Source organism: Thermobia domestica, chromosome 4, assembly GCF_964235325.1.
Source record: "Thermobia domestica chromosome 4, izTheDome1.hap1.1, whole genome shotgun sequence".
NCBI classification, from domain to species: domain Eukaryota; kingdom Metazoa; phylum Arthropoda; class Insecta; order Zygentoma; family Lepismatidae; genus Thermobia; species Thermobia domestica.
Window position 1 is genome coordinate 314,981,499 of NC_137457.1, and position 13,505 is coordinate 314,995,003.

Sequence of the window (13,505 nt, forward strand, 5' to 3'; positions counted from 1 at the left end):
GCTCAGGAGAGTAATGCTTCCGGAAGTAGGAACGGAAAACACAGTTCTGATTGGTTGGCGTTATCTATGTCTTGCCACGTTGCATTCAAATAGCAGAATTCAGACGACTGTTGTTGTCGGTCCTCGTGGCAGAGTGCGCTAGCGCTATATGATAGTAACGAAAAATCTCTTTTGGCGTGAGTTCAAACCCGGCCCGAGGAAAGTTTTTTTTAATTTTTTTTACATTTTATAACACTTTTTAAATTAAAATAATACGAAAATAATACTCAAAAATGTGATTTACTTACTTTTGTTCAGATAAGTAGTAGTAGTAGTAGTAGTATGAACGGGTTAGAAGCCCCGCAGGGCTCGTTTTGTTGCCCTTGTACTCCATGATATAAGGCTCGTTTTGTTCCCCTTGTACTAAATGATATAGATTTTGTGACAAACTTAAAACAACTGACTAGGATAGCGCGTAAAACAGCTGTCTAGAGTAGCGCTCGAAAAAACGTACTTCCGGGAGTATTACTCTCCCGAGCGGGTCGTGGGAAATGTGTGAAGAAACTAAGATTTTCTGTTTCTGTGTTCGTGCATAACGTGATTCAGCATATTTTCGTTGAATTTGAATATTACTCTCGCCCCCAGGTATCAGTTTAATACATCAACTACATAATAACTTTAAAAAGTTAAAGTTATATATAATATGTTATCATTCATCTACTAAATTGGTAATTAATATTTTAGTAATGTCTGCTAGTACTTTATTAATTAATACTAAAGTAAAACTCTACCACATCGTACTTAGTGATAAAAAGATGTGTGAGGACGAGATACTTTCAAGCAAACAAAGCATTCGGCTCTAAAACTAGCATAGGAAAAGACATGAGTTAGACAATTCCCCATCAAAATTACATTACAATTCAACATACTTTGAACTGAACGTGGAATAACCTTGTAATTATGATTTTCTGAAGTAAACATCCTACGGTTTGGTGAATGTAGCGGTAAGAACGATTATTGTAAGAAGATTAAACGGATATTGAAACTGGAAGGACTTGTGCTGTGCGATAGTAGACGTTCACAAGCGTATTTGGATTAAGACATTGGTTTGCAAGAACTTTCGAATCAATTCTACGAAACAGTTACACTAATGGGGCAAGGTTACTTTGCCATTTTGTGTAACTTTTCAGGTATGTTTACTTCTTAATAATAAATGACACCGAAAGTATTTATGATTATTTGTTCTATGTCCAGAAAGCATGACATCATTAAGACGAGAGTGTAACATTTAATGTAACAAGCACATGAAAGTGGGTGATGCCCTCACCTATTTTCATCATTGCATTTTAGGTCTTCTCGCGGATGCAACCTCCCGAATCCGGACCGTTGCAGTAAAACAAATTCCGCTTTTTCGAATTGTTGGGCGACTGACGGAGAGATAGACATTTTCTGAACCTACCGGTAATATAGTGCAAGGCTGTATTGGTTTGGGGTGAAGGGTCGTGCATACTCTGCGGGAGTCACCGAGCGACTGGACATTCTGGGACGCGCGAAGCCGTGCTGTAATAATGTGGCTTTCAAACAGGGAGAAAAGGATTCGAACCCGGGACCATAATAATATGTCGTTCCCTCACAGGGACGATGTGTAATACACGGACGTCCGAGACTGATCGGCAATGGACAACGGAACATCCCAGGATCATCCGAAGTTGCTCCCGGGACATCCATAGGACCTTCGCGGGATATTCAGATGTCCACTGATAAATCGTTGGATGATCCTAGGTATGTCCGACGTAGGATTTCTCTGGGATCTCCTGTCCTATCCGGGAATTCCTGTGAACATCCTATGTGAGAATACTTTAGGATGTCCCATGTAGGACATCCATGGAATTTTTACTCATTGACCCGATAATCCCGGAAACTATATGAGATAATTGGGATCAAAATGGGAGGTCCTAGGGACGTCATGTGCTATGTGGGAGGGATTATTGTAAAATAAAATAAAAAGTCTCTGTAGTTTTTCAAAGCATTAAAAGGGCATTAGCAGTCATAATTCCGACCTAAGTACTCTTAACTGGATGTATAATTTTTCTTTGCTACAAATACATTTTTGACTTTCTGTAGTGTAACGTCTTTGCTGGAAAACTCAATTTTTTTAAATATAAAAAGGTAACAGAATTTTGACTTATCATACTTTACGTTCTGATTAAAACAATTGTCAACAGATGCTAATATGTTTACGAAAATAAAAGGAACAAAATTAATAGAATAATATGTATTTATTATTTATATCCAATTATACTATATTTATTAGCTGTTTTCTGTACTGCAAACGCTTATGGCAAAATAAACTTAGCAATTAATTTAGAATTTTAATGTAAGTACAAACGTGAAGTCCTGTGAGTGGGTTTTCTTCCTTATACATATAAATAGTTATGAATATTACTTTCGTAAGTGAAGATATATACGCAGTGTGCACGAATTACATTTTTTTGTGTATTCCGTTTTCTGTTGCATTACAGTGATGGAAACTTGGAGTAGTAACCCTTTATTCTTGAACATAGATATATACTCAAGAGATATATTGGGCCATATATGGAAGTTTACAGCGTATACCTTCCTAATATTTTTATACTGCAACGTATACTCACTTTACAATTACGAAAGGACGAATGTATAAGCCTATGATGGTGAGTGTACGCTATACAGTAGCTCAAAATATATAAAATGTTAATCATGCCTAATGTGCTATATGGTTGTGAAACATAGTCGCTTACTCTGAGGGAAGAAGGCAGACTGAAAGTGTTTGAGAACAACATCCTGACACAAATATTCGGACACAAAACGAACGGGAATGGAGAAAACCGAGATGGAACATACTCTTGGGACACTGAATCAATTCCAAGAAAGCGATTCTCGCTATCTATTACTGTTTTTTGCTCAGATATGTGCTGACGGACAGACGGAAGGACTAACATGGCCGTTCTATGTGTTTGCCATACTTAAGCATAACATAGTTGGGAAATCTTTAAAAAGAATGAAAATAAATAAATGAAGAAAGAAATTAAACGGTAAATAAGAAATTAAACGTATGGTTGTACACGCCATATAGCCCATTACAAGTCTTGGACACATATTTTAATCACGCCCGACCCTAGCCATAGAAGCTAAATACACGGTTCTGATTGGTTGAAGTTATCCGTTTCTCGTCACGTAGCAAACATACAGCATAAATCAAACGCCAGATGCTGTCGATTCCGAGACATACCTGAGTAAGCGAAGGAGGTTAGAAGCCCTGAAGGGATCGTTTTATTCCACCTTTGCCCCCATGATAATACCACGAGACATTACGTCACACTCGGATAGTGCAACTTTGATGTAAATCTAACCTCACCCGCATCCTTGTGACCCAATTAAAAACAGTTGGCTAGGGTACCGGCATATTTTTTTCACTCTCAGCCCTGGCCACTAGGGATGGCCACAAAGATCCGGTTTTCAGCCGGTTCCAGACCTGCATCCGAAAACCCGGTTCAAAAACTGGATCTTGGAAACCGGTTCCAGAACTGGATCCGAAGAACCGGTTCCAGACCTGGATCCGAAAAACCGGTTCCGGAACCGGATCCGTTCAGACCCGAAAACCGGTTCCACCAGGAACCGGTTCTGGTCATCCCTACTGGCCACCTGTTTAAGTTGGTCACAAGGAAGTAGATGAGGTTAGATTTGCATAGAACTTGCACCACCCGAGTGTAACGTATTATTATGTGTGTGAAATGTAGCGAAGGTGGAACAAAACAAGCCCTGCGGGGCTTCTAACCCCCTTCGCTCGCTCAGCTATATTTCATAATGTAAGTAAATCAATTTTTTTAATCAATAAAGTTGTGTGTGCAAAATTTATGCATTATATATTACGTACAAGCGTAAAATGAGTATTATCTTCATCTTATTTTAATGAAAAAAGCTTTATGAAAATTTTTTAAAAAAATCCTTGGGCTAGGTTTGAACCCAAGCCAAAATAGATTTATAGTACTACCCTGCTCGCGAGCACGCTCGGCTACAAGAGTCAACAGCATCTGGCGTATGCTTTCTGCTGTATACATGCTGCGTGCCGAGAAACGGATAACTCCAACCAATCAGAACCGTGTATTTAGTTCCTATAGCTAGGATCCTATGATTAAAATATATACAGGGTAGCGCGTGGAAAAATATGTGTTTCTTCTACTGGTTTATCATATAAAAACAGTATTCGTTATAAATTTTCATACGCTATAAAGATAAAAAATAATATTTCTTTTTTTTCGCCCACTCCTCTTCTTTTTGAGCTCGATCCATCATATTACTTCACCGTATCTTTGCATCTTGACACGGCCATATGCGCTTGGAACATTAACACACATATTTGCCCACATATATATCATATTTAGGTGTTCGTTTATTGTTTTTAGTAAGGCGAGGCGTTCATAAACGTGAAACACAACGCAAAGGTGCTGATTAGATCTGTGCTTGTCCACAAGATGGCGAGATAGGTTTAATAAGTGTTAGCAGATAAATTCCCATTTTGACCTTTTAAAACACTAAAAGTCGCGTTTCTCTTGGTTTTATGATTTTGGTGATGAATAATTACTGAGTATTGCAATATTGCTAAGTGTCATAATGTATCACGTATCGTCCTGGAAAGTAACTAAAATTTAGTGAATTAAGCAAGGGAGACGCATTCAGAATAAATCAATCATGCAGTTTTGCCAGATCTCGTCGAGTAGAAGAAATATTCTGTAGAAGAAGAAGAAATATCAGTTCTGTTGTTTTAGATCATATCCCTATATAATCTACATTGTTATTTTCGTGGCGAACTTAAGAACTGGAAGAACTTAAATACTCAGAGTGCAATATGTATTCAGATTTTTTTTTTAAAGTGTAACATCCCACGACTATGCACCGAAGTTAGGGGAGACGGCGATAATGAGATTAATGATAGTAGAATGCTGAAGTCGAAGGAAATGGGAAAAACCCCGAGAAAACCCAAGCACACGGATTTGTCTATCACAAAGTCCAGTTGACGGGAGACAGGATCAAACCAGGGACCCCATATGTACTAAAATAATGTTAAATTAAATCGGAAATACATTTTAGCATTTAGACTAACTAACTAACTCTATGGCCTATGGAACCCGGAGGTTCAATGCCGCGTTCACAAAAGCTCTCCACTGACTTCTATCCTTAGCTAACTGCATCCAGTTTCTACTTTGTATTCCAATCTCTGCGAAATCCATTTTGATATTGTCCTCCCATCTGCGCCTAGGTCTTCCTAATGGTCGTTTTCCGATTGGTCTTCCAGTCAAGACTTTGAAAGCGTTTCTACTTTCTTCCATTCTAGCTACATGACCCGCCCACCTAAGCCTCCTAGACTTGACGACCCTAACAATGTTGGGTACACCATATAACTTATGTAGTTCCTCGTTATGAAGTTTCCGCCATTCCCCATTCTCGTTCCTCTTGGATCCGAATATTCGTCTCAGGATCTTGTTCTCAAATACTTTCAGTCTATGTTCTTCCCTCAGAGTAAGCGACCATGTTTCGCAACCATACAGAACAACAGACATGATTATCGTTTTATATATTTTAAGCTTCAAATTCTTCAACAGAATTCCTGATGACAAGAGATTTTGAACCTAATAGTAACACGAATTCCCTGCTTTTAGTCGACATTTAATTTCTTCGTGGATATGATTTTCCTCTGTTAATATAGATCCTAGATATTTGAAACTATTCACTTTATTAAAAGTATTATTTAATATTTTAACGCGTCCATAATTTACCGTATTACGGCTCCGACGCAGTTCCATGTATTTAGTTTTCTCTGCATTTACTTATAAACCCATGTCCCTGCAAGCGTTTAATAAGATCTCTACATTTCTGTCTATTCTTTTTTTCTTTCTTTCTATTAGCATTTAAACTTTTTAATGGAAATACATTGTATAATGACGTTGATAATCTCACAACGTAAATGTCTAAACGTTGTTAAATGATTTTTAATTGCGTTTTTTAAATCACTTTATACATCTATACTTAGTTTTTATACAATAAATTATTTAACACTAAAACAGTTTTTGAAATGTAAGACTTGGGCAAACACCGTGTGCGTGGGTTTTCTCGGTGTTCTCTCGTTTCCTCCCACTTTCTTCATCTCACCATTTTATTCATTTCTCATCATCACCGTCTCTTTTAGCCTAGCCGGCATAACCGTGGGACGTAAAACTCAAAAATTTCATTTCAGTTTCATTTTAAATGTAAGACTTGAGTGACCTTGTGTTACCACGATACTCGAAGGATTTCTCGTCGCGTATGAAATTTCGTCGTTTTCGATATGAGAATTGTCGCGTTTTTCATTTCATCTTGAATTAAGTAAGTACTTCTTTTGTCACTTTTGAAATGAGAGTCGAGACAAGAAATTTTGTCTTATCGTCGACAGCATTACTCTGAAGTCAGCAATTATCACTCACGATTTTTTAAAGGATATCCAACCAGGTTTGTAACGGGTGATTCAGAAAGTAATGTGTGCAAGCCCAATACTTGGCCAATAGTAATGCAAACATTTTGAACTGTTTATCAGTAATGCACTGATGTTGAAGCTATAGAATGTGGCTGTTTTCCATCTTCCTATCTCTTCTCGTTCCACAGTAATGGAGCAATTCATGGCATCTAGTGGTGGCGTCCGACTGAAACAGTGAGCTGTCATTGAATTTCTGACTGCCTAATGTTGTGCGCCCAGGAATATTCATCACCAGCGATCCAGAAACGAAGCAGCAGTCGATGGAGTACTGCCACAACCACTATCCTCCGCAAAAAAAAAAAAAAAAAAAAAAAAAAAAAAAAAAAAAAAAAAAAAAAAAAGAAAAAAAAAGAAAATCAAAGTTGTCCTATCTGCTGGCAAAATGTTACTGACATTCTGCCTCATCCTGCCTATAGTTCAGATCTTGCGCCCTGTGACTTTTGGCTCTTCGTCAAACTTAAGGGCTAACGCTACAGTTTTGACGCGGAGTTGAAAGCAGCAGCTCGGCCTTGGTGTCACCGCAGCCACCACAATTCTTCTCTGACGGCATGAAAACCCTTGTTTCGCGTTGGCGTAAGTATGTTGCCCAGAATGGGAACCATGTTGGAAAATGATGTCAGCATTTGTAGCTGACATTGCAAGCTTATCACTGATACCTGTATCGATGCTATTCGTCAAACATAAATAAAGGCATCATCTTGAAGGTATTACTTTCACAATCACCCTCGTATCTACGGTTGGAGCGGGGTATTCAGTGGCGGACCAAGAAGGTAAAAAGTAAGGGGACTGGGCAGCCAGAACCAAGACTATGATAGGTATACCTTTTTATATAAATAATAGTTTAATTTTTGTTGACACTCAAAAAAAGAAATAGGGAGGCCTAGACCCCTGGCCCCAGGTTAGATCCGCCACTAGGAGTATTGGACCTCAGGGATATCAGAAAGCCTCTATGAACCTTGCTTTTTTTTCTTTTTGCGTAAATATATGTTCACAAAAAATAAACTGTCAAAAATTGTTACAGTTTATTTCATTACGAGCTATAAAAAAAGTCAGATTTTTGTTTCGAGCGGAATACAAGATTCAATTTAAAATCTTATCATAGTCAACCTATTGTTTTTCTGAGAAAAGAAAAAAAAAATCTTAATTTAACCGCTCCATTACCGTGTGGATTTCTGAACTTTCAGCTAGCTACCTGACTTATTATTTGCAAATTATACCCTCAAGAAACAACCTCTCAGTTGTTGTAACACATTCTATAAAAAAAACTAATCAATCCGAAAGTACGTTTAAGAAATATAGGCATAAAAATGCAAAACTTTATATGTGCTAAAAAAGAATTTAAAATTGAATATAACAAAATCCAAAGCAATAACTAATTTGGCGACTTTGCTTGTTTATATGATTTGCTTTTTTTAAGATTACATAAACTACTTTCGCATTGAGTATCCTGCTAAATTTCATCCAGATTAATTAGAAAGGTACAGCTTACTCTTGTGTGGAGTTGCATTTGAAAGATCTTTTTTTAAAAAAAATCAATTATGCAATCAATACATCCATCTATCGAAGACTTAACACAACTATCAGAACTCTCTTTCGATGCAGTTGCGATCTCTTTGATGAGAAGTTGACATTCAATCACTTATCCCCATACAAATGATTCTTACAGAATTTTTTGATAGTTTTTCCGTCTGTTGAATAGGGTAAAGCAAACATTCATTTTCTTCATTAAGAAGTTCGGTTCACCAAAACTCCTTTAGATGTTTACTTTGTCCGCCCGTGTATATCAGTCTGTCCGAGAGACAAAAAACCGTATGTCAGTCTGTTCGACAGACAAAAAACCGTATGTCAGTCTGTTCAAGAGACAAAAAAAAACGTATGTTAGTCTGTCCGTGAGACAAAAAACCGTATGTCAGGTTGTTCGAGAGACAAGAAAAATCATATGGTAGTCTGTTCGAGAGACAAAAAGCTGTATGTCAGTCTGTTCGAGGGACAAAAAATAATTTGGTAGTCTGTTCCAGAGATTAAAAAAAGCAGTATATTAGTCTGTCCGAGAGACAAAAAATGTGTATATCAGTCTGTCCGAGAGACAAAAAAATCGTATGGTAGTCTTTCCGAGAGACAAAAGACCGTATGATATAGTCTGTCCGAGAGACAAAAAGTGTATGTTAGTCTGTCCGTGAGACAAAAAACTGTGTCAGTCTGTTCTAGAGATAAAAAAAATCGTATGGTAGTCTGTTCGAGAGACAAAAAGCTGTATGTCAGTCTGTTCGAGAGACAAAAAATAGTTTGTTAGTCTGTTCCAGAGATTAAAAAGAACGTATATTAGTCTGTCCGAGAGACAAAAAAGTGTATGTCTGTCTGTCCGAGAGATAAAAAAATCGTATGGTAGTCTGTCCGAGAGACAAAAAGCTGTATGTCAGTCTGTCCGAGAGACAAAAGACTGTATGACAGTCTGTCCGAGAGACAAAAAGTGTATGTTAGTCTGTCCGTGAGACAAAAAACCGTGTCAGTCTGTTCTAGAGATAAAAAAAAATCGTATGGTAGTCTGTTCGAGAGACAAAAACCTGTATGTCAGTCTGTTCGAGAGACAAAAAATAGTTTGTTAGTCTGTTCCAGAGATTAAAAAGAACGTATATTAGTCTGTCCGAGAGACAAAAAAGTGTATGTCAGTCTGTCCGAGAGATAAAAAATAGTATGGTAGTCTGTTCGAGAGACAAAAAGTGTATGTTAGACTGTCCGAGAGACAAAAAGCCGTATATCAGTCTCTTCGAGAGAGAAAAAATCGTATATCAGATGTCCGAGAGATGAAAAAAGTGTATGCCAATCTGTCCGAGAAACAAAAAGTGTGTCTTTGTCCGTCCGGGAGACAGTAAAATTCTCAAGAACAACTCGATGGATGACCATCAACTTTAGCCAAAATATGTGACGTCGAAAGTTAAGGAATCGAATTCGTTGGTGGAGGTGATCTACCCATCGAAAGTAGTTAAAATCAAACATCATTTCCACTTTTAATGTTGATCATTATGGAGGAAGAAGAGCAATAAATAGCGAGAATCGATTTCCTATAATCGATTAAGTGTCCCAAGAATGCATTTTATATCAATCCCTAGCAATATATGGAAATCGAAAGTGATAAAAATCGATTACAATTTCCAGCTTTAATATTGATCTACATAAAGCAAAAGGGATTAGAGATAACGAGAAGCATTTTTTTTTGGAATCGATTTACCGTTCTAAGAATCGGTACCAACTTCTCTTTTAATGATCTATTCAAGCCGGAAGTGGGAGAAATCCACCACTACCACTTTTAATATTGATCGCTGTAGAGTAAAGACGGGAAAATGTAGCGGAAAACAATTTTAAATGTCGTAAAAATACATTCCATCTCTTCTCTAATCTCTCTACTAAAACCGGAAGTGGTAGAAATCTACTACCACTTCCGGTTTCAATATTAATTGAGAAAATATCACGATATATAAACCAAACGACTTCACGTGGTGTACAAGTGACAGAGCTACTTCTTTTATATCGATTTTTGTAACGCATTAGCACATCGTAGTAGCCTGTCAGAGAGCGAAACCTATACTCCTCCTTTAGGTTACACATGAGTTAAAAACTAAATATGTAGTTTTAGCATCCACGCAGTGGCGTACGCAAGGGATGTTTCCGTGTTTTTAATTCTCCCTTCAGGAATTTATTATGCAAAAATAAATATTGAGATTCACAGCATTAGGATGAATATACGGAATTCAATCATGCATTGAAAGGTATAACCGTGGGCGTTTGAACACCTCCGTGAAGAAATTCTGTTTACGTCATTATTTCCACGAATATCCCCTGTAGATTAATCGAGACGGATTGATATTGAAACTGAATTGTTATAAAATAAATTGTAATGGAATGAAAGTGTTGGAGGACACAGAGAAACCCCGAGAAAATCCACATATATGGCATTGTCCACTACATATTTATATGACCTGGAATTGAACCAGATATTCCTTGTTCAACAGGCGAGCACTCTACCACTGAGCCACAGTGGGCACAAATATGACTTACGAGGCGTGCCGGATACGTATGAAACTGTTTGGCGCACTTTTTGTGGTACTCGAAAACAAGAACATGGTGATCTCAAATTAAAATCCAAGAACAGGATTAGGGAGGTTTATAAATTAAAAATAACTCATAAATACGAGGAACTTTCAAGTCAAATCTGGACTTTAAAAAAAAAATGTCAGCTCGAATTTCAGCATGGAGATATTGCATGCAGTAGGAACTGGGAACTGTGTCCTGTTACTGGTAAACAGCACTCATTTTGGATGTTAGTTCAGATATCGTTCCTCAAAATGACAGACAAACCGTACAAACGTGTATAGAAAGCGCGCCCAGACGATAGCCAGTCGGAAGACTTTTGAATTTAGCTCAATGAAGCCGTCATAAAGTTTGTGGCCCTTTGGAAGAAGAAAAACTAAACGTTGCGATACGTAGTACCTTTCTTTCCCTTTCCCCCTTTCCTCTCTTCCATCCATGTGTCTAATAGTGTGTGTGTGTGTGTATGTGTGATGTTATGTCAAAGAATAAAGATCATTGACAAAGATTTGGCAACAGTTTGGGTTCAGTTTATTGCCTGTCAGTTACTTTTCAAGGGAGAGAAAAACCAAACAGGACAGTATGAAAAGAAACCGCACACGAGGTCGGCACTCCTTTGTAAGCAAGTGGCTGCCTTTAGACTGAGGCTACTGTACATGGGAACAACATGTGGTGATGAATCTGTTAGTGAACTAGGGCATAAAACCATCTGAAAGGACCTATCCGGTTGCAATGATATGAACAGACTTTGAGGGAGATGGCTGAAATTCAGCTCAAATGTGAAAGAGAGTATGTAGATTCTATATTACAAAAGCAAATTGTCCTAAAATGGGTGGAACATAGTTTAAAAAAATCACGAAACAGGAACATTAAAGTCAATGAAAAATCAATGAAAAAAATAAATTCGTCCACATATCTCAAAAACTGTCGTCCACATATCTCAAAAACTGTCGTCCATATATCTCAAAAACTGTCGTCCACATATCTCAAAAACTGTCGTCCACAAATCTCAAAAACTGTAACAAGGAGATAGCTAATTGAAAACTGATTGCAAAGACATAATGAAAAGCTTAAAAACGATGTATATAGCACGTAAGCTAAATATAAATAGAACATTATCAAAGTTGTTTGAGTAAAATCAATAATAATAATAAAGTATATGCATCTTCTTCGATTTAGAGATTTAGAATTTAGATTTCCGGGCTTTCAGCATCTAAGGCCATTTAGCCCGTCACGATTAGAGGGATGACGTCTCTCGGCGAGCACACAATACGAGGAAAAAAGGATTGGGGAAGGAAGGGAGGGGCCTGGGACCTATAAGTTAGGTACCACCCCGGCATTTGCCTGGTCTGAATGAGGAAAACCCAGGAAAACCTCATGCAGGGTGGCTGGCCTGAAAAAGCGTGTTACACTTTTTTGACCCCACCGGGAATCGAACCCGGGACCGCTCTGCATCTTTTTCGAATTACCCAGGGCGTCCTATGCACAGGTTACGTGCTTGAAATATCTCACATCTGGATTTGGAATCTCCAGACTCGATTTAGCACGCAACGTGACTTTTGACCTGATCACGTGACACAGTCTGGTCCTTATGGCAAACCAGATAGGGCTTTTATAGAAGATTTCAGTCACAATATGGTGTAGTAACTGGGCTACTCCGTCCATTATGATGAATCCCAGCGAGCAGCAATCATTCCCGAGAACATTTAATGCGTTGAACAGCTTATCTGTAACTTAAATGTCCCTTTGTGATCTTTCGATAGGAATAGTTTAAATCACATCTATCTAATGTTCCGAAAAGTGAGTGCACGCTGGGTTCCCAAACTGCTTTCTTACAAAAATTCGATAGGTGGGTAAAAATTCTTTAAATTTTCGAAATAACATGTTCTTTATTTATCCATTGTACATTTTTTCGTTTCTATGAACGTTCAAAAACAACAAAGACAGAAAAAAAAAAAGTTATTCAGGTAAAATATTGAGGATAAATCATTATATATACCTAGAGCACGTTCTTTTTCAATATTATTTTAGTTACTGGAAAATGAAAACATTTCAATCTGAATAGCATTTTGACTGTTTAAATACACAATCTCTCTCTGATTATGCTTTTCAAAGCCTTTTTTTTTGCCTTCTTTCCCCCTTTTGATCCGTGTTATCGTCTCTTGATACCATAATCTGCGCTGTGTTCTATTTTTCTTTGTTTAAATACTCCAGTTGATTTTTTTTTTTTAAAGAGCAACCCAACAACACAGTAACCTCATTCCTCAGGAATATTGTTTTTATGGTTTCTGCTAACAAATTTTCGTCTTATCCTCTTCAATTCTTTCGTTCGTTGGTAGAAACATTTATAAAACGTGTTATTAATATGGTTTACTAGCTGAACTTGAGCTATTTTTCATAGCGCGCAGTTGTAGTCAGAGTGTGAATCTCCTTCCCACTTCTGACTATCTTTAAGAATACAAGTAAAAGACAGGAAGACACTCTCAAAGGGAGTCAATTGCTATAGACCAGGGTTTCTCAACCTGGGGATCTCAATCTGTAGGGGGTCGCGAGAGGGTTTCATGGGGGTCGGGAAGATAAGCGGAAGAGATAAAATATAATTAGACTCTAGTACCGGAAAATAATTTTAAATATTATTTTAAGTTTGGTTTTGATAGGCATATTTTTATTTTTATATATACTGTTAAGAATAACAAAAAATAGGACTACTAAACATTTTCAGCAGGTGCAGAGTTGTTTAATAATCAATTTAAATGAAAGAGGTACGATATGAAACTAATGAGAACTTCATATTGAAATACCAGAAAAATGCAAATGCAACAAAACTTCCATATTGAAATACAATTAAAATTGAAAGTTAATGAGATATCTGAACGTGGTATGATTTCACTTG